Here is a 7,564-nt window from a genome sequence, read left to right as displayed (position 1 = left end):
ATTGTAAATATCAAAGTTAATGTTAAATTACTGAGAAACTCAATAGATCCCATCATATTGTGTCACAGTAACAAAGGATTAAACTAAGGAACTCAAGAACAAATAACCACTCCTAACTATTACTGGAGTTAGAGAAAAAAAAAAAAAAAAGATAATAAGAACTTAAGCTAACCTAAACGATCTAAGTAACCATCTAGTTGTGGTAAGTCAATATTGATTTGAACTGGTAAAAAGAGCTCTGCATCTCCAATCACAATCATATTCTCCCTGGACGGCAGTGTAAGCCTCATAAGTGAGATCACAACAATGTTGGAGCCTTCCTAATTTCAGTTGAAATGCGTGAGCAGAAGATACCATTGAGTATTTGAACCGAATGTGGCTAAGGCTATAACCAAAAGGATAAAGGGTTCACCATTGAAGAACTTATAAGGCCTTCCAAGGTAGCTAAATCTGGAAGTGGCCTTAGGGACATGGAATTCATGGACAACTTGTCTGTGTAGTCATTAGTGTACCATGTAAGAGGCAACTTTCCACCTATATATCAAACACTTCAAGTGAAGGGATGCCATCAAAGAATCCAAGTCTCATGAGAACAACATAGTTGTTTTCAAAGCCCTATCAATGGCTCCCTCTGTGGTTCTCCCAATCATAGTTGCATTCTCACCATATCTTGAAAGTATCATCCACATTCCAAATCAAACTTGAAATTACCAAGTGTTAAAAAAAAAAAAAAAAAACCAGGGTAATTAATTACACTTTAATATTATGCAATTTGATTGATAAGACACATTCCTAATAGTACCTGCATTTAGTGATTTTGCAATAACATCTTCATTTGAATCATCAGGCAATTTTTGGCTAGGAGCTATTACATCCATTGAATAGCAATCAAATACAATGTACCTGTAAATCACAAAAGAATTAAGAAAAAAAATGAATAATTAAGTATTAATGTCAAATGGTCTAAAAACGAGAAGAGATCCAAAGAAGGGGAACATTACCCATTAAGACCCCACTCCCCTCTAATAGTCTCTCTCAAAAGTCAATGACCTAGGATTTCATTAACATTGTTGAAGGGTCACATAACCAATTGATTAACAAAGGAGAAAAAATACCAACTAATAATACAAACTTCCAGAAACTAAAAATAGGGCAAGAAATAAAGAAACTTCTGAAACTTACTATGGGTAGAAAAAGATAAAGTGGCTACCAAGGATTCGATAGATTTCGATGGGGACTTGTGGCCTTAAAATCAACTACTAGGGCTTTGAGAATACATGTACCAGCATCTATTCATGAGTCCAACAAAGAGCCCTGCCTACCTTGTCTGTAGCATCCTTGGGCATTGGCAAAAGAGACGCAGGTGGCTTTGTTGCAGCCTTGCGAGCGGATCAAGCTTAGAACACCAATTGAGCGACCATGAGTTCTCTCCATCACAAAGAGACTTTTTTTTGGACAATTAGTGAGAGAAACCAAGTCTTTAGGGGATGTGATTTTGATTGAATTTCTTATCACGAAAAAAAGAAAAGATTTTGAATGATTTCAAGTTCCAGAAAGAGAAGGAATGTGGAGAGAGAGAGGATATAGAAGGAAATCAGAAAGGATATATCTTATTTTAAGTTTGCAAAAAAAATATTAGAGAGTTATTACTGATAAAGAAACTAAATGAAACTAGCAAAGCAATTGGAAAGAAAATATTTTACAAAAAAGAAAGAAAGAATATAAAAATAGAGTTTATTTTTTAATATAAATATGATATTGATTGTGGCAAGATAGAAGGAGAGAGAAACATGAGAGGAGGAAAATAATTTAAAAAGAAAGAGGAAAGTTGGAGAGAGAGAGAGAGAGAGAGAGAGAGAGAGAGAGAGAGTAAGAGTCTAATATTATTTTTATTTGAACCAAATAAAGAAACAATTATTTAGAAACTAATATTTTTTCTTATCACCAAAAAATATATATATTTTGATTGATTTCAAGTTCCAAAAAGAGAAGGAATGTGGAGAGAGAGAGAGGATATAGAAGGAAATCAGAAAGGATATATCTTATTTTAAGTTTGAAAAAAAAATATTAGAGAATTATTACTGCTAAAAAAACTAAATAAAATTAGCAAAGCAATTGGAAAGAAAATATTTTACAAAAAAAGAAAGAAAGAAAGAATATAAAATTAGAGTTTTTTTTTTTAATGTAAAAATGGCATAGATTGTGGTAAGATAGAAGGAGAGAGAAATGTGAGAGAAAGGAGGAAAATAATTTAAAAAGAAAGAGGAAAGTTGGAGAGAGAGAGAAAGAGGGGGGGGCGTGAGAGTTTGAGAGAGTAAAAATATAATATTATTTTTATTTGAACCAAATAAAGAAACAAATATTTAGAGACTAAAATTATTTCTAAATATTAGAAGGAGAGGATACAAAAATAGAATTTCTCATAAATAAGGAGACTAATTTGATATTGAGCCACTTAATATTCAGAGTTTGAGACAAATACGGAGATTAATTTTTTTTATTACAAAGAAAATAAAGAAATTATTTAAAAAAAAATAAAGGGTACCGGAAAAAAAAGGAAATTTTTAAAAAATGAAAAAAAGTTTTTTTTTTTATTCAAACAAATAAAAGATATTGGATTATGTGACGTCATGGCTGAGATGTAGTACATAAGATGATCATAGGGATCCGTGGTGCCGTCATATCCATTAAAAACGGGTATCACAAAATTTGGGGGTAACTCGGCGTCTATCAGTTCACCAGATAGTGCATCATGTGACGGAGTTACAGTTATGTCGACCGGATGCCTTTGCCTCTGCATTCCTTCTACTCACCCAATGAGCCACTGGATGCGGCTCTCCAGGTCGATGGCACCAGGGGCAACCACCACTTTGTCAACGGCTACCATGGCTATGGCAACAGCGGCAACAACAGCCGCAGCAACTACAGCATCGTGACCATTGGGAATGGTTTGGCATCTGTGTTCCATCAAATGTACCGTAACAAGGACGACCACGACTACAATCCGAACGTGACGATTCACTGGGAAGAAAAAGAACTTGAGGAGAAATTTACGAGCTCGACGATGGAGGATTTTTATGTGGTTGTGGCGATGAAGTTGACGTATACATCATGGGAACGAAGACGGGACACCATGAGATTAATTTCGGAGGTTCCTTCTGAGTGTATCAAAACGATTACCTTACGGGAATTCTGAGTCTTTCCCGTTCGAGTCAGAGTCCCAGGCTAAAGCCCGGGGCCGGGGCCGAGCCAATCCCTGGTCGGTTTAATAAGGGATGCTCTATTTATAGATGCAGAAGTGGTATCGCCTAATCCATATCAATTCCTTATCACTAGTCGTCTTCTTGTGGGGTGGTGAGTCTGGTGACGGTGGCTTTCTTCCTTGTGCTTACAGGTTTTTTTTTTTTTTTTCACATATCATGTATTATTCCGTTAATCTCAATCGTCCATGGATTTTCACTCGATTACTACTGGTTCTTGGCTGTTACAGTGATAGCCTCACGAACTGGTTCCCACCACTTTCATCTCTCTTGCATTCTTTGAATTTGGATTCTCTGCTCATACATTCACCTGGACATACATGTGAAGAATCCAACACTTGTCTCACTTCATGTCATTATAAAGATGAAGAAGTGCAAATACAAAAGTAAAGGGTCATTTGTTGGATCTCACAAGCACGTCCAGGTGAACGAAATAGAATCTTGCTCTGATTAAAAGAAAAAAAAAAAAAAGAGGGATATTGCAAACCTAAAAAAGGAAGGGGATTATTCCATTTTAACGGAAGAACTGCTAAACTTCTCTCTAGGTTTTTAAGTAGATCATGGACGTTGGATTAGTATGTGTGTGGAGACCAAACCCCTTTACTGCGTTGGGGTTTTAAAATGAAGATAATTATGAATTAATTTTACACATTTTGGCTTGAATTAATCAATTGACTAATAAATTAATAAAGTGAAAACCGGGTGTTTGTCCCAGTGCCATAACTGGCCCAGGCTGAGAGGACTGAGAGAAGTGAATCACAATGTTGAGCTTGATGCAGTCCTAGACCTTGACCTAGACTGTCGTCCTTTTATAGCAGAGAATCATTTCTGTCCACTAATGGTGAACACCAGATTACAAAGAACAAGAGTGTAGAGAGAGAAAGAACCATGGTTTTGCTGAAATTGCCAACTGGTTTCAAGAGAGCAGTGAACATTCGACAGCTGAAGTACATGCCAGGACCCTCCTACTTGTTAGATTTTTACTGCCATTCACTGTCAGCCACAGAAAATTTAGTGATCAGTCCAGCTTGATCTTTCAGGGAAGATACTCAAAACTTAAACTGGTTAGGCTTAGCACTTGGGCATCAGCCTACAGTAAACTTTTTCCGCTTCGTTGGGTTTATAGCATAACTGACACCCACTTTGAGATACACTGCTATTTCTAATAGAAATTTTATCTGAAAAATATACCCAATTCTCATATAAAATTATACTTCTAGAATCAATAACCAAGTTGATTAATCTTCTTTCGGATTCTAAGGGGTCGTACCATTAAACTATGGTAGATTTGAAACTTAACTCCCCTTTGATCCAAACGGTTGAAAAATAATTTTGAGCAATGGTTAATTTTTCCTTGTCTCTTTTTCCATTGTCATTTATCTTCTTTGGTGATGCGCATGAATGGATTAAGGTAGTCAAATGTGGAGTTGTGTTCGAGTTATTACTTTTGTAATTATAAGTCGTTCCATCCTATAGTGTGCAAGTTGGACATGTGTAGTTGTTGATTTGGGGAATTGAGCTTATGTCTCCTAGAGACTAGCCCTCTCTTATTTATAATGATGGAGAGAATGTTCTCGAATATTACAAGGACCAAGACACCCTTAAGGACTTAAAGACCCGTTAATTTGGACTCTAAAACATCCCTAAAACCCACATTGCAACACTCCCCCTCAAGTTGGTGCATACATGTCAAACATGCCCAACTTGCCCACAATTGGAATAAAAAGTTTACTACTGAGACTCTTAGTGAATATATCAGCTAACTGAGCATTAGAAGTCACAAAAAGAATACAGATTGTGCCTTGCTCTAGCTTCTCTTTCATGATACGATTGATATCTATATGCATGCTTCGTGCGGTCATGCTGGACAGGATTATGTGCAATACTGATAACTGACTTATTGTCACAATCGAGATGCAAAGGCAAATCAATAGAAACATTTAGATTCTAAAGGAGACCATGGAACCAAAGGAGTTCACATATGCTATGTGCCATGGCTCCAAACTTTGCTTCAACATTGGACCTTGCAACTACTGCTTGTTCCTTGCTTCATCATGTAACAAAATTCCCTCCAACCATGGTACAATACCCAGAGGTTAATCTCCTATCATCTGGACAACTAACTCAATCTGCATCAGTAAATGTCTATACATGCAAATGACCATGAGGAGAGAATAGAACTCTTTTTCCTAGAGCAAACTTTAAATACCTCAGGATGCGAAATGCAGCTTCCAAATGAGTTGAGTATGGGTCATGCATATATTGGCTCACCAGACTTTTAGAAAAAGCTATATTAGGTGATCGATACGATGATCGATATTGATACTTTAATCCTTAAATGCACCAATAGATTTTCACAGCCAAACCCCTACGTAAGGGGTGGAGTGGAGGTAGTTATGCAACTCCCAAGCGGCTATGTGGGTTGCATGTGAATCTACTATAAATTTAGTTTTCCACGGTGATAAATCCCTCCCATCTAATATTAGTTACATCATTCGGGAGGATAAAGTGAGATTACCAATCTTTAGAATGTAATCTTTCCTCTTTTGGAGTTTTTTCTTTTGGGTTTTGCAAGTGTCGAAGTGATTTATATCTCATGGGTTGGGGTGAGGCTAGTTTATGTCCCCCTTTATTTCTTTATTATTTTGTTTCTCTTATTTAAATAAACTCTAGGGACTTCCCTGGGACTCAGATAATATTTGGATTAAAAAATAAAGGCTGTGTGGGACCATAAATAAGGAGATCAAGAAAACAACGTTTGAGAAGATAGAATTGAGGTGGAGATCAGTCAAGGTCAAGGCTAATACCAATTCGATCCTGATTCAGATCAGCTCCTATCAGATTAGGATCATACTAATCTACTCATCTTGCTTGCAATAAAATTTTGATGCAAAAGAAATATTGCAAACATCATCTTCAGATGTTTTTCCCCTTCTGCAATACATGTGTATCGCACATGTCTCCAGCTAGTAATAGATTAAGCATGAGACTAGTCTTTTGGTAATCTAATTAGTTCGACTCAACTATTACTAGGGCTTTTAATGGGCTACACAAACAGGGTCGATTTTGTTTTTTGTTTTTGGGTAAAGAAACCGGGTGGATATAGGTGTATCGATATGACCATATCTATATCCCTTTAAATATGCAAATATCTGATATCCATCTTAGTAAATATAAAAAAGGTCGAAAAATTCAAATCCATTCTTAGATTAAGTCAAGCTCAAGTTATATTACTTTTTGTACTTAGAATGTCTCATTTATTCATATTTTATATAAATTATGTAGTTTCCAATTATAAAGTATACATATTTTATATAAATTATGTAATTTCCACATATTAAGCTTGATTGTCACACAATAATAAATATTATTTAAGTTCTTATCTGGAACTTATGCTATGCCAGCAGGAAACACCCACTCACAGCTCCCTCTTTGGTATAATCAAAAGGGTGACAAGAAGAGACTTGGAGAGAGAAACAGACACAAGATCTTGGGATGATGTATGGTACGCTCCAAGACTAAAAACATTCTCCCACCTTAAATAATTAAATTGGATACGGATTCGGTTCAAACAATATCCAGCCCATTAACAACCCTAAAATTTAGTCCCATTTTTTTTGGTAAAACCTAGTCTTAATTTCGAGTCACTGATCAAGTTTTAAAGACCAAGTTTTTCTTAAGCCACAGTAACACACAATTAAACCCCATTTATCACTAAGCAAGAATTACATGCATATATTTACACATAAATCTATGAAGTCTTAAACCCCATTTATTCGAAGCTTCTTATTTCAAATAGCACCTAGCAACATTTTCCTGCAATTGTGAGAATAAAATTCAATGTGAAATTTATCACTAAGCAAGCCTTTGTATACATGAGGTTTTCAACAAAAGAGATCATGAAGAACTATCAAAATGGAACATATATAGAAGATACAAGGATAGCCAATTAGATGGAGTGTACAAGTAACATTAGAAAGTTCATTCACTACTGTAAAGACGTAAAAATAATCTAATTAATCCACAAAGATACACCTAAGACTAAGCTATCATACCAAGATGAGCCATCAAAAGCCAAATTTTAGTGAGAAACTCACCACCATCAGAAAGTCGTTGGGCATGGTGCTTCCCACTACAATTGCTTGCAGCATGTGACAACATCTCCACCCACACACCACTTATGATCTTCCATCTTTCTTCAACTGCAAATGATGTTAGCAATATTGCGAGCTTATGTGCTTCTAACAACACAGATTTGCTTCTATCTGCTTCAGGGTCTCTTATCAAAACTTGGGCATCCGACC

This window comes from Macadamia integrifolia, chromosome 1 (assembly GCF_013358625.1).
Source record: "Macadamia integrifolia cultivar HAES 741 chromosome 1, SCU_Mint_v3, whole genome shotgun sequence".
NCBI classification, from domain to species: Eukaryota; Viridiplantae; Streptophyta; class Magnoliopsida; order Proteales; family Proteaceae; genus Macadamia; species Macadamia integrifolia.
Note: the sequence above shows the minus strand (reverse complement) of the source record.